Below are 16094 nucleotides of genomic sequence, written 5' to 3'. Positions count from 1 at the left end.
CATCAAACATCTGAGTTAAAATACTAAACAAAATTTACAAATAGACAATTTATTTTTACAAAGTGAAGTAAAAGCCTCGAACTTGTATACCTATTGTACGTTCTCTCAAAGTAGCATTGTTTTATGCCAACCAATAGATGCTTTCTTTCACTTCAATCATTACCTGTATAAAACAAACTTCGCACACACATAACAAACACCCATATAAGTATATATAAAAGGATTCTCATTTCAACAATACTAATTTATCTTAGATGAATTTCTTCAACATTAAAATAAAGTCACAAAAATTTTACAGGTAGGCTGCATAAACAAAATAATGTTAAAACTTTTGCTTTGATTTCTCTAAACGAACTCAGACCTGCATTTTCTTTGAACGTTTTAGTGTTACAGGAATTCATCAATAAAGGGCTGCGCTTTAGCGCATAATACGCCTGTTGCTCTTTAAACTTGTCTTTTATGCTTTAAATGAATTTATATGATCAACAAGAAATAGTGTGAGCCCTGTCAAATACCCGCCCCCCCGCCCCCCCCCCCCCCCTAAACAATAAATTAAAAAAATTGGCACTATTAAGGCTACCTCAAATTTAACTAATTTTGTTGTCTTAATTTTTCATCCATACATAAAATTTTGTGAAAGTGTTAGTTATTGTCCCAAAATAGGAAAATCCCTCCTTTTTTAGGCATAAAAATTCATAACACAGATATGTAAAATCTGAAATTTATAAAAATTTAAAGGGAGCTTACATTAATAGATATAAACAATTCACCAAAGTTTCATGGACATTTGTGAAAGCCTTTTTGAGTTATTGTCTAAAGTGTTAAACCCGCCCCCCCCCCCTTTTTTTTATGAATAAAGCCCCATAAATCCAAAACTTAAAATCTGAAATTTATAAAAATTGAAAGGGAGCTTACATCAATAGATATAAACAATTCACCAAAGTTTCATGGACATTGGTGAAAGCCTTTTTGAGTTATTGTCTGAAGTGTTGAAAATTCCCCCTTTTTTTATGAATAAAGCCCCATTAATCCAAAACTTAAAATCTGAAATTAAAAATAAAGGAAAGGGAGCTTACTTCAATAGATATAAACAATTCACTCAAGTTTCATTGAAATTGGTGAAAGTGTTTTTGAGCTATTGTCCCAAGTGTGGATGACGGACGGACGGACGGATGGACGGACGGACAGACGGACGGACAACGGTATACCATAATATGTCCCATCTAAAAGACGGGCGTAAAAAAAAGAAAGGAAGACTAATTTGTGTTATTGAATTTTCTACCAGCTAACAAATATCTCTATAAATCTCTATTCACAGTAAATAATTTATACTGTGAATTCATTAATATTAGTTGGTTACTATTTTTTGTGGATTTCATGGGTACAGAGAAACCACAAAATTAAATGTTTAACAAATTACAAATTTTGTAAAGTAATGTATGCAGACTTTGCTAAAACCATGGAATAAAATATAAACGTTCTGACCTCAATCCACAAAATAGATGAATCCACAGTACTTGTACAATGTACAATGTCTTGTCAATTTTCATTACAATGTAACCATTGCCACTATATCTATATCAAGTACCAATGTTCAGGTTTTTATTTGTCATAGTGTAACTTTTATGTAAACCTCTGTCAAGATCATCCCATAGAGCTTTGTTCTGTTTTATTTTGACTTTCTAAAGTAAAAAGGCAGTCTTCATGCTTAACCAAAATTTAAGCCCTACGCCACAGAAACCAACTAAAACTTTCAAAAAAAATGAGCTTCAGACTTGTGGACTCAAAGTTAATTGTGAAGGCTGAAAAGGTCTATTGAGATTCCCCTCCCAAAACATAAATTTAAATCAGGCATGATAATGAAGAATGTTTTCATGAAATATCTCTTATATTGCCTAATAAAAGGAAAAAAACTAGAACGTTATACCATATAATATATATTTGTGTTATTTCTGACTTTATCACTAATCTCAAGACCAACATTGTAACCATAAAAATGTATTTCTGTACTAGGGAACAATGTAAAATCATAATAAGATTATATCTCTGTGATATAAAGAAGAAAAAGTTCAATTTATCATATGAAGAATTTATTGAATAACAATAAAATGCTTTATTCATCGATAATTCATATTTCTTGCAGACTATTATCTTTTTATGGACTTCTTACTGGAAAAATTGATCATATAACATATTAGGAACCCAAAGTATTAAGTGATTACAGTAAATCTTTCAACTTTATCCTTTCATAATAAAATCTTAAACAATCAATCTTAAAAAAATTTAGATAACCAATGTCATAGTTATTTTGCAAAATATAGTTCTTAATTCTGGTATGCTTTGTTTTGCTGTCTATCTAATTATCTTAGTAGGGTACTTTTTTCTTACTTTTGTCAAGAACAGATATCATATGATTTTAGGTGGAATGTCAAACAGCATTGCCTAAAATAATAACAGAATAATAATACTTAAAAGGATAATAATAATTACAAAAAAACTTTTGAAAGGTACAGCAGATAGTATAGTTTTCATATTTTTTTTTCTTTTAAGAAATGGCAGATATTTTTGTAATGTTTTTTTTTTCTTTTTTTAATCAAAACACAAAATATTTGGTTTTAATAGATATAATTAATCAAAATATCTAATTTTGCTATGCTTTGTTGACATTCCTTTTTTTGTTACATACTTTGGAATATAAAACTAATCTTCTTCATAAAAGATAGAATATATTGATAACTTTCAAATAGTATATGACACAAATTTACTTTTCAGTAGATAATAATGAATGGAAGTTCAAAATTAAAGCTACACCTAAATGGCCATGCTGTAAGGGTGAACTGGGAGAATGGGAAAGAGACCTGTGACTTCAATTTGAAAAGTAACATGAAGGTAAAGGTCACATAATAGTCCTTATCACTATTTATCCGTCATTATTGGATATCACAAAGGTTCTCGTAAAATTTTGATGTCCTGATAGAGAAATTCTTAGGCTACATTGGAAAAGTGATTGTTGTGTTACGTCAATAGTTCAAGAGCCGTTCAACCAGTGCAGATTTCAAAATACCAATAAGGTCTATTCAATCTTGTCAAAATGTTTAGAAACCATTCTTTGCTTCAAAAACTTAATTTGTAGAGAGTTCTGAGTTCAATGTTCTCTCTTAATGAAACCTATAGATTTATCACGTCCTAGTGTCTGTGTGAAACAACATTTGCCTTACACACAATTACACATTAAATCCATGTTTAAACTTTAATATTCATGTTCCAGACAAATAACATGAAGTTTTGTATTCTCTAATTAAATTATCATGCCATATTTGTCAGCAATGATCTGTATGCAAACAATATTATTGATTATTGAATTTGAATTTGAATTATTAACTAAGTTTGTCATCCTTGCACTAACTTAAAAAGGTATCCCACCCTTTACATTCCAATGAAATGATGTATTATGTCTGTACATGTAGTGTGTATTGACAAACCTTTAATCAAATGATGTATTATGTCTGTACATGTAGTGTGTATTGACAAACCTTTAATTGATGATTAGTTTTTCTTGCTTAGTAGTTCCATTTAACAATTGTTACTTTCAATATTGGTATCCAATATCCACATGTTCTGTTTTACTTGAATTAATATTTTATTTATTCAAACAAATTCCACACCTTCATTTTCATCGATTGTTTTTTGTAATTTACTGAATTTTATTTCTTGAATTAATATCTTTCTATACAGCTTCATCTTGATGAGCTGATTTACTGATAAGAAAGATCTATATTGATGCTAAACTCGTGAGCATCTTTCTCAATTCTAAACCTCAGTCACATAAACTGGAGATCTAGACTTCAAAGAACACAGGCTATACATGACATCTGACAGAATTTGAAACAGAAGACCAAACCCAACCTCTTAATATTAAGCACTCTTTGTATTTTGGTTGCATATCCATACTTAGTACATATTCAAACATCATTAAAATTTTCTAGATAGAAGGCCAGAAAAAAGCAAGTTATAAAATCCTTTAGTCTTAAGAATAAATATTTTTGTGAAGAATAGAAAAGGACACCAGGAAAACCTGGAACACAACACCAGGAAAACCTGGAACACAAATTAAATTCATCTTCCAGCAGATCAAATGTAGGGTAAATATCAAAAATACATAGTCTTGATATATATATTGTATAAACAGGATTTTTTTCTGCAGTTACATGTATTCAATCCTTTTCATAATCTTTAGTAAAACAAACAACAGGAAATTTAATGATCTCTTAATGACAAGTTTCTTGTTGAGTGGAAAATGGAGCCTTTCCATCCAAATTTCAAGTTTTGTATAGCTCTGGAGTGATCATGTCACTTTAAAAATACTTGTGCCTTCTAAAATACAAAAAAATGACTTGTTATCTCATCTGACAAAAACATCGTAAAAATGGAATCATCAAGTTGGGATTTCCAATATTTATACAGACAAGTCTTTATTCCAAGTCTCTTAGTCTTCACTGAATAATTATTAAACTTCTTTATTTATATATTAAACAGGTTGTGTAAGAATAGTGTTTTGTCTAACTTAAAAAATACCATATAATTATAAACAAAATTAGACTTTAGAAAAAAAATTGAAAAAATTTGACATAATCATTTATTATATTTTTAGTATACAAAATTTTTCAAGACAAAAATTAGCCATCTGCAGGAAATTTTTCAAAGCAAAATCAAACTTTCAAATATTCTTTTACATTAAAGTTATACCACCCCTTTTTTAACTTCTTTGTTACACCACAATCTCATTCCTTCAACAAATTTAATTCTTTGGCAACTTCATACTTTTTATTGAATGTGTACCAATTATAGTTTTTTACATCTGTAAATTTTGACTACATATGGTTTTAACATTCTTACCTTTTGCAGACGGTCACAAGACTCAAGCAGACGTCAGATGACAAACTGATCAAGATAATTCCTGTTAGTCAACTTATATGTAGCTGATGTTGTGCTATTGATTTTTTCCGGATCTTCCATTCAACTGTGATTCTCCAAGGAATCAATGTTGATGCTTTATCTTGAAAATTAATCTATGAAAATGCAAAACAAAATTACATGGAAAACATGTTAATTACAATGCAAGTTTTTAAACCTTGGTTTGTTAATTACCTTGTACTTGTAAGTTCTGGACAGGCCCAACAATAGCTTCTGCCATGCTATGGTTCCAGAAATATTTCCAAAATAATCAACAGCTCAATTGTATGGCTACAATAATCTGGAATTCTAATAATCACTCTCTAAAAATATATAGAAAAATGCTGGAATTATAATGCATCTGAACATATATGGTCACAAACTTCAGTGATGCTGTGATGAAAAATCAAAAACGCACAAACTGACATAAAAAATAACTGGAGCACCAATTCCACAGAATGTAAATAAGCAGTGTGATGACTCATAATTATGTGTGTCAAGGTCACAAAATATAGATTTGAATAAAGAGATGCCACTGATGACAACTTGGTGACAAATTGAAAAGTACAATTATTTAATTTTTAAAACTATGTCTAAGAAGATCTTCATTTTTTTCACTTAGCGATAAGTTATGCACAAAATCAAATTTTAAACTTTATTTCCTAATATTAATATAAATGCTCTTCATTTTTTAAGTATCTTAACTAATTTAAATTGACAATAATGTTACTGTCTTCATTTCTTACATTTCATATCTAAAATTTATACATATTATTACAGGCCTCATGGGAGACAACTCCAAATTAAATTTACAGGTAAATTTACAATTGTTGTTGGCAGATGCGTTTTCACCAGCCAATTAAGTTATCAATAACATGCATCAAAAGCATAATTATATGCATGTTTTATATCTGCCCAAAAACCATATAAGAATTTGTATAGACATTAAATATATAAATTTTTCAAATAAGGCCTTTGAAAATAGTGGAATTAATTACTTTTGGAGTGTCAAAAACTCATTGGAAGTACTTGATAAATTGCATGCATATATTGGTGATTTTGAATCTGTTCAAAGTTTTGATTTATCTACCCTATATACCACTTTGCCTCATATTCTTATTAAGAAAAAATTCACATCCCTAATTATTAACTGGGCATTTAAAAAGTCGGAATGAGAGTACATATGTTCAAACTCTTTTAGATCATTTTTTAGTAGCAATAAACAAAAGAACTATGTCAATTGGACATGCTTTGATACTATTTATGCGCTTGAATTTTTACTTGATAACATTTTTGTTCGCTTTGGAGATTCTGTATATCGTCAAGTTATTGGAATTCCAATGGGGACTAACTGTGCACCACTTATTGCGGACCTGTTTTTGTATTGTTATGAGTTACAATTTATGACTAAAATTAGCAAAGACCCATCAAAACAACATTTGATACAAAAATTTAACAATACTTTTAGATATTTGGATGATATATTGGCTCTCAATAATGACGACTTCAGTATGTATACTAAAGAAATTTATCCTGTAGAACTTACTTTGAATAAAGCTAATGATAATAATCATCACTGCCCTTTCCTCGATCTTGATATCTATATCATAAACGGGAAGCTTAATACAACAAGAGGCTCTCAAGAGCCTGAATCGCTCACCTTAATTTTTTTGGTTAAATCTCTCATCAATGATTATTTTGGCTTTTCAATTTATTTAAATGTTCTTTGAATCGTCCTATTTTCTTCAAAAGCAAAAGAAAATCATTTTCTCCTATGTTCTATTTTAGCCATAGGAGCTATGTTTCTGACATACAAGGAAATGAAATATAAAATTTATACTAGATACTCTGAAACTCATTTAGCCTAAGTTTGGCTGAAATTGATACAGCAGTTTCAAAGGAGAAGATTTTTTAAAGTAAGTCAACATGATGAAAAAAAGTCTTTAAAGGGCAATAACTCCTTATGGGGTCAATTGACAATTTTGGTCATATTAACGTACTTGTAGATCTTACTTTGCTGATCATTTATGCTGTTTACAGTTTATCTTTATCTATAATAATATTCAAGATAATGACCAAAAACTGCAAAATTTCCTTAAAATTTACAATTAAGTGGCAACAACCCAACAATGGTTTGTTTGATTCATCTGAAAATTTCAGGGCTGAAAGATTTTGACCTAATGAACATTTTTACCCCATCTCAGATTTGCTCTAAATGCTTTTGTTTTTGAGATATAAGCCAAAAACTCCATTTGACCCCTATGTTCTATTTTAAGTAACGGCGGCCATGTTTTTTGACGGATCAAAAATGGATGCACACACTTTGTGCATGACAATCTAAGGAACAATCATGCTAAGTTTCATTCAAATCCATTCAGTAGTTTCAGAGGAGAAGATGTTTGAAAAATTGTTAACGACGACGACGACGACGACGACGTCGGACGCCAAGTGATGAGAAAAGCTCACATGGCCTTTTAGGCCAGGGGAGCTAAAAATTTATGATAAAAGAGATGATTTTTCATTCCCTATTGTTAATTATCCATTTTTAGATGGTGACGTTCCCTTGTCACCAGCTTATGGTGTTTATATATCTCAACTTGTACGATTCGCTCGTGTATGTAACAACGTATTAGATTTTAGCGAGAGAAATTTATGTATTACTGAAAATTTTTTACACCAGGGTTTTCGATATCACAAACTGGTCAAAACATTTACTAAATTTTATCACCGGTATAAGGAAATAATTCGTAAATATAACTCAACATGCAGACATCGTATACGTTCAGGTATTTCACATCCAATTTTTTATGGAAATATTCTTTATAAAGCACAAAAATGTCAGTATTCTCCTCAGAAACTAACAAAACCTTTAAATAGACTTATTAGAAGGGGATATAGTTACAATACTGTTGTCAGGTCATTAAAGATTGCATATTTTGGCTTTAATATTGATTCACTGATAGGGTCTCTTCATCGGAACTAAACACATTTATTTCTAAAAAAACAGTTGTTGGCATGACATGGGTTATGTTCTTCTCATATATTTTATGATAGTATGATACTAAACCCCTAATGGGAGGGATTGTGCTGGATATTCATATGATGAAGACATAATCTTTCAATCAGTTTAATTGAGGTCTGGAGCTGGCACGTCAGTTAACTGCTAGTAGTCTGTTGTTATTTATGTATTATTGTCATTTCTTTTGTTACATCTTTTGACATCGGACTCGGACTTCTCTTGAACTGAATTTTAATGTGCGTATTGTTATTCTTTTACTTTTCTACATTGGCTAGAGGTATAGGGGAGGGATGAGATCTCATAAACATGTTTAACCCGCCGCAATTTTGCGCCTGTCCCAAGTCAGGAGTCTCTGGCCTTTGTTAGTCTTGTATGATTTTAAATTTTAGTTTCTTGTGTATAATTCGGAGTTTAGTATGACGTCCATTATCACTGTACTATTATGCATATTTTTAGGGGCCAGCTGAAGGACACCTACGGGTGCGGGAATTCTCGCTATATTGAAGACCCATTGGTTGCCTTCGGCTGTTATCTGCTCTATGGTCGGGTGGTTGTCGCTTTGACATATTCACCATTTCCTTTCTCAATTTTACATGTCAAAATATTTATATACAAGATAACACAATCTCAGTTTATTTTCTCCCTTTATAAAAATAGGAATCAAAACTAAAATGTCCTTTTCTTTAAAATGATGCTGTTTAAGGTTTCTTTTATGTTGAAGTTCATATTGTACCCTATGCTAGTTGCTGTATTAGGGTAGCTACATGTATGTATTCTTTACTACAAATGTAGTTGTTGTTCTAGGGGAGCTGCATGAGCCCATGCTACGCATGTTTTCTGCGATGTTTGAATAATGCTGTATTATACTGCAGAATATTCTAACTATATATAGGAAAGGATATGTATAACGTGCCTAGAAAATCAACCTCCTCTAACTGTAGCTTATAGTATGGATGTACATTATATTGTTGGTGGATGTATTACACTCCAAGTTGATACAAAATATTGGTTGTGGATGTTTTTGTCCTTTTATTAAATCTACTCCTGCTGCTTAAGAGTTGCAAAATGATCTAATTGTAATGAAACTATATAAGTGTTAAATGTTTCTTCATTTTTAACTTTTACTTACTGTTACCTTTGCTTATAATTCCACTTTTTTTGGCCTAAAATAGAAAAACTATATTTGACATTATTTTAAGACATGTACCATGCAAATTGTATAACTAGAGGCTCTAAAGAGTCTTTGTCACTCATCAGGGTTTATGTCCATAATCTACAATAGACTCTTTCCAGCATTGCAGATAAGAACAGAACTCATGAAAAAAATTAATTGTTGATTTATTATAGCTAATATTTTTTTTCTTTTAAATGTCTCTCTATCTTCATTGTTTTTTGCTCAAAACACTCCAGAGGGTAAAAAAATCAGCATTTAAGGGCAATCACTCCTATGAAGGGTGACAGTGTAAATACAAAGTGGATAAAAATTGACTTGCTTGTGGATCCTGCCTTAGAAATAGGTTCCACAAGCAAGTCAAATTTGATCGACTTTGTATACAAACAATGATCTTGATAATAAAATAATACAACTGTTTATGACGGTCAAATCAAAAAGTTTATTTCAAGAGGAAGAACAACACTATACGTAATAAAAGGAAATACATGATTTGTTGTTAGACATAAGAATATCATTTCCCATTGTAAAAGTGTTGGAAACTTAAACATTTACAATTCATTTTGATATTATTATCCAAAACTACTGGAATAATTGGAGAAACATGGAATGTACTTTTGAACTTTTGTAAGTTACAATACTAACTATGAAGCTGTACGTTACACCCAGATTCTTGGCTGAATTCTTTAATAAATTGATAAATAACTAAGCAGAAAAGATATAAATCTTTTATCTTATAAAAAAACATTAGAACTTCATCAACATCCAATGATATTTGCCAAATTTTAAAAATAACATGGCTCAGCAAGAGACAAAATTAGTATCTTAGGTTAATACAAACAGATAATTTATGTTGATTTTTGCTTTGATCACTTTGTACAGTAGGTATTTAATTTGTTGAATATTACTGAGTTATCTAAAAGATGAATTAACATGACTTTAACCCTTCCACATGTTTATGTACAAGTGTTTAGTCTGTGGTTTTATTGTCTGATTTTTGTCAATTGTGAAACTAATAATAGGTTTTTACTGTTTTCTGCAGATAGTTTTCTTTTACAACCTGCTTAAATTTGGTTGAACTGAAGCTTTAAACATGGTTTAGACACTTGTCAATCACTAGGGACTAGACATTTTAATGAGAGCTGGAGTGGATCGTAACCCTTGGCTAGCGAAGATGTGTCTCATTGGTTAACACAAAGAGCAAAACCCAAACAACACAACAAGCTTTAAAAGGCCCAGACATAACAAAACCTAAACAACATATCAAGCTTTAAAAGGCCCAGACACAACAAAACCAAAACAACACAACAAGCTTTAAAAGGCCCAGACACAACAAAACCCAAACAACATAACAAGCTTTAAAAGGCCCAGACATAACAAAACCTAAACAACATATCAAGCTTTAAAAGGCCCAGACATAACAAAACCCAAACAACATAACAAGCCCTTAAAGACCCAGACATAACAAAACCCAAACAACATAACAAGCTTTAAAAGGCCAAGACATAACAAAACCCAAACAACATAAAAAGCTTTAAAAGGCCCAGACATAACAAAACCCAAACAACATAACAATCTCTAAAAGGCCCAGACATAACAAAACCCAAACAATATAACAAGCTTTAAAAGGCCCAGACATAACAAAACCCAAACAACATAACAAGCTCTAAAAGGCCCAGACATAACAAAACCCAAACAACATAACAAGCTTTAAAAGGCCCAGACATAACAAAACCTAAACAACATAACAAGCTTTAAAAGGCCCAGACATAACAAAACCCAAACAACATTACAAGCTTTAAAAGGCCCAGACATAACAAAACCCAAACAACATAACAAGCTTTAAAAGGCCCAGACATAACAAAACCCAAACACAACAAGCTTTAAAAGGCCCAGACATAACAAAACCCAAACAACATAACAAGCTTTAAAAGGCCCAGACATAACAAAACCCAAACAACATAACAAGCTTTAAAAGGCCCAGACATAACAAAACCCAAACAACACAACAAGCTTTAAAAGGCCCAGACACAACAAAACCCAAACAACATAACAAGCTCTAAAAGGCCCAGACATAACAAAACCCAAACAATATAACAAGCTTTAAAAGGCCCAGACATAACAAAACCCAAACAACATAACAAGCTCTAAAAGGCCCAGACATAACAAAACCCAAACAACATAACAAGCTTTAAAAGGCCCAGACATAACAAAACCCAAACAACATAACAAGCTTTAAAAGGCCCAGACACAACAAAACCCAAACAACATAACAATTAAGCTTTAAAAGGCCCAGACACAACAAAACCCAAACAACATAACAAGCTTTAAAAGGCCCAGACATAACAAAACCCAAACAACATAACAAGCTCTAAAAGGCCCAGACATAACTAAACCCAAACAACATAACAAGCTTTAAAAGGCCCAGACACAACAAAACCCAAACAACATAACAAGCTTTAAAAGGCCCAGACATAACAAAACCCAAACAACATAACAAGCTCTAAAAGGCCCAGACATAACTAAACCCAAACAACATAACAAGCTTTAAAAGGCCCAGACACAACAAAACCCAAACAACATAACAAGCTTTAAAAGGCCCAGACATAACAAAACCCAAACAACATAACAAGCTTTAAAAGGCCCAGACATAACAAAACCCAAACACAACAAGCTTTAAAAGGCCCAGACATAACAAAACCCAAACAACATAACAAGCTTTAAAAGGCCCAGACATAACAAAACCCAAACAACATAACAAGCTTTAAAAGGCCCAGACACAACAAAACCCAAACAACATAACAAGCCCTTAAAGGCCCAGACATAACAAAACCCAAACAACATAACAAGCTCTAAAAGGCCTAGACATAACAAAACCCAAACAACATAACAAGCTTTAAAAGGCCCAGACATAACAAAACCCAAACAACATAACAAGCTTTAAAAGGCCCAAACATAACAAAACCCAAACAACATAACAAGCTTTAAAAGGCCCAGACATAACAAAACCCAAACAACATAACAAGCTTTAAAAGGCCCAAACATAACAAAACCCAAACAACATAACAAGCTTTAAAAGGCCCAGACATAACAAAACCCAAACAACATAACAAGCTTTAAAAGGCCCAGACATAATAAAACCCAAACAACATAACAAGCTTTAAAAGGCCCAGACATAACAAAACCCAAACAACATAACAAGCTTTAAAAGGCCCAAACATAACAAAACCCAAACAACATAACAAGCTTTAAAAGGCCCAGACATAACAAAACCCAAACAACACAAGCTTTAAAAGGTCCAGACACAACAAAATGTAATTTCAATGGGATCACCGAGACTACAACTTTGGTGGTCCCTGTGAAAATGTGGTGGGCCAGTATCTACAAAAATTGTTTTGCTATTAATCATTTCAAGAGCCATGAATGTAGGAATAACATACTCAAACACCAGTTTTCCAGATCACTGTCCTGTTACTAATAGTACTTTCTAAATTTCACAATGAATAGTTGGTTTTATATTACACATTGTTGCCTCTTTAAATTATAATAATGGCTGATGTTTTCAAAGTTTAGCAAAATATATCAATCAACATTCCTAGTTCCATGAGTTCAAGAAATAGGATGAGAAACCAGTTAAAAATTTACTTTTTCAGGGGAATCAACCAAAACACACAAGAGTAATGTAATGTTATGCAGCTTGTTGTTTACCCAATTTATCTTTGATATAAATAATTAAATACCAAAAAAACTCTGCAGACAGCAACATATCATCCAAAAATTTCTGCTGAAATCAGCTTCCTAAAATAATTCAAACACTTCTGTACCTAAACACACTCGCATACAAACACATGCATTTTCTTAAAGTTGCAAAAAATAAATGATTTCAGTTAAACTTTTCATTTTGTTCTCTAATTGATAAAATAATTTCTTACCTATATATTATTATATATTGATCACAGTTGACATGACTATCTGGACATAAATATTAAACAGCACTTCATGCAGCAATCATTTTTGGCATAACTTTGTGATATGCTCTCAAACTAAAACAAATTATGCACCATCCTCATCAGATATAATTATCCTTTAGGGAATATAACATAATTACAAACTTGGGGCTCTCAAAGGGATATTATCTCTAAAACAAATTCATAACAATTAAATTGCTAGCCCTTAAAGGTCATTTTTATTTCATAACTAATTTTACATAGAAATTTTGACGAAAAACCAAGTTATATTATAAAATATTAAAATTACTCCAATCAATAATTTCTGTTAATGTATCTACATAAACAAGTCATTAATTATTTATTGCAATACAAGTTTATATCAATTGCTTTAGTAAATGAATGGGGAATGTATAGGACACAGACCATGCCCCGGCCTGCAAAAAACATTATAAAGGGACATAACTCAAGAACGATAAAAGTGACCTAGCTGTAACCAAAATTTGTACTGGATCTGAGTTTTTTTGTTTACTGAATAAGCATTATGTATTAGATTCATAATATTTGGTTGAGGACACTAAAATAAGAAAATGGAACCTAAAAATTCAGCATTTATTCCATTGTAAAGATGAAAAATCAAAAAACAGTAAATGTGTCACCACCAAAATTCTAACATGTGTACTAAGTTTCAAGTTGTTTGGACTTCAACTTCATCAAAAAATAACTTGACAACAAGCTTTAGGCAAAAAATTTAACCTGAAGTGGGACAAACACTTGAACTTACGGACAGACGGACGGACGGATATACAAATGAATGAACAGGCAATGCAGGATAAAGCCGTTTCCAACCATATCTCCCCATTTAAATGCAGATTGTCCAGAAAAGAGGGTCAGGTTCCAGCCACTTGAACACCCCGCTCCCCACCCCAAAACCATCATACAAAGCAAAGTGAAATAACTCTAGTATTTATTTTGAAGACACTGTGGATCTTTTTAATATTTGCAAAATAACATGAACAGTTCTGACATGTAAGAAAAAAACTGTGTCTAAAGATCGCATGTTCAATAGTTTTATGAATTTTTCTTCTGTAATCTGATAATAAGTGTTATTATTATTGATTGAAAATGTCTGGAGTAATTATTAATCATCATTATGAAAAAATAATAAATACAAGTTTGATAGTGAACTGTTTATTTTAATTATCAAGAGGAAAACCATATGGTACTTAAAATCAAACAGCCTTTAAAAAAATAATGAATATTCGATGTACATATTTAAAGACACTACATACAATCTACATAATGCATCTTGAGCAATGCAGGTATTTTCAATCTTTTTATAATTCATAATTCTGTGAACAGATGCCAAGAATCTAGGTAGACTCAGAAGCTTGTAATGTTCTGTTGAATTTATAACAAATCTACAGATACATATGTCTTACAATTTGCAGATTTTTTTTTTAAATGATTGCAAGCTTATTTTAACCTGTAGCACCCCTAAATGATTATCATATACTATATATATATATATAATTACTGTAGTCTATTACTAGTAATAAACTCAATCGTAAACAATTGTCTGTACACTAAGTTCAATATATTAAGCAGCTTTTCCAGACCTTTAACAATGACCCCAGATGTTGCTGTATATCATATTTTTCTTCATGTTCATTATTTTGGACATAAATCAGGCCGATGGTTTCTTGTTCGAATTGTTTTCCATTGGTCCTTTTGGGGCAATTTGCGTTTTACTCTTTGATGAAGGCCATATGGTGACCTATACCTGTTGTATATTCTGTGTAATTCAGTCATGTGTTCTCATTGGCCATCATACCACATCTTATTGTTTTTATATAGTGATGAATCTGGCAGGACATACACTTGGTACAAGGGCAACAATTGTATTACATTAGTATGGACTGTTTGTCTTCCAAGCATCTGAAGTATGATTAAGATACAAAAGGACTGTTTAGCATACAGGTGACTCTGTGAAGCACTTCTATAGCTAGTCTATTATGTGCTACCTGTGTGTTAAACCTAGCTGTAACTATGGTATTATATTTGTTTTAGTTTTATATAGAATTATCAAGTTTACTTACTCAGAAATTGCCACTCTTAACTATCAAAATTAACCCCAAAAACAATTTAACAAAATTGAATCAAAAGTCAAGAATGAAACATAGAACCATATCCTTTACATTGTGCAGATATAGACCATACCAAAAGTTAAAAGTGTTTATTGTATGTCAGTTATTTAATTCTTTTTAAGCATAAAACAGAATATATTCTCATATTAAATTTTGTAATGCTTTAACATATTAACTTAACAAAAATTTGAACATTATGTAACAAAAACATACCTTAACTTTTATAAATTTGAAGACTTGTCCTTGCTTATCCAACTATCGTACTTAAAAGAGTGTAAAACAGTTAACAAAAGAATGGGAAAACAATGAATTGTTTTAGTGATTTAATACAAAAGAAATTAATGGCTGAGGGTTCACTTTTAAATCTTAACGTTACTTTCTTAGTGTTTTCTTCTATTTTAAAATGAAACTATAGATGCCAGTCATTGAACAAAGTTATCATAAATAAACAACAAAAATAATGAAGAATGGGCAAGTATATATTTCAACTTGTTATAAAAATTCTAAACTGCACAAAATTAAATCTTTAATTTTTTTTATTTATTATCATATAATTTTAACTGTAGACCTAAAATTTACTTTTGGGAAAGAAATGCCATATTTCACATTTATTTTTTTTTCTCAAAATCCTATCTTTACTTAAAACTATAAATAAAAATTATCATCATTAAACTTAATACAATAGATTTTCAAACCTGAGATGGACTCAGCCAAACTGGAAAATCAAAATCAAATACAAATGCGAAAGCTGATTTATTTTCATAGAATTTGGAGCCAAGTACACTTTTATTCTCTATTCTTGCCGGACTGGCCATCTTTTCACACTTTTCAATAATTGTGACTTATAAAACCTCAAT

The 16094-nt window shown here is 31.1% G+C and overlaps 1 protein-coding gene across 6 annotated transcripts in view; it reads right to left on the bottom strand.

Annotated features, from left to right (window-relative positions):
* LOC134706722 (microtubule-associated protein 2-like) overlaps positions 1-16094 on the bottom strand; it is a 102937-nt gene that overhangs the window by 81148 nt on the left and 5695 nt on the right. For 5 of the 6 annotated variants that reach the window (XM_063565911.1, XM_063565914.1, XM_063565917.1 and 2 more), the window contains 2 exons: positions 9108-9135; positions 5149-5276 (listed from right to left, as the gene is read on the bottom strand). The gene's annotated coding sequence lies outside the window, so the exon portion shown is untranslated. Of the gene's footprint in view, positions 1-4896; positions 5112-5148; positions 5277-9107; positions 9136-16094 lie in introns of those variants that run through there. The other variant, XM_063565912.1, reaches the window with a different exon arrangement.

The sequence above is a fragment of the Mytilus trossulus genome, chromosome 2, assembly GCF_036588685.1.
Source record: "Mytilus trossulus isolate FHL-02 chromosome 2, PNRI_Mtr1.1.1.hap1, whole genome shotgun sequence".
Classification (NCBI taxonomy): Eukaryota; Metazoa; Mollusca; class Bivalvia; order Mytilida; family Mytilidae; genus Mytilus; species Mytilus trossulus.
The sequence above is the reverse complement of the archived record's forward strand: the minus strand, read 5'-3'. Positions and strand labels throughout refer to the sequence as shown.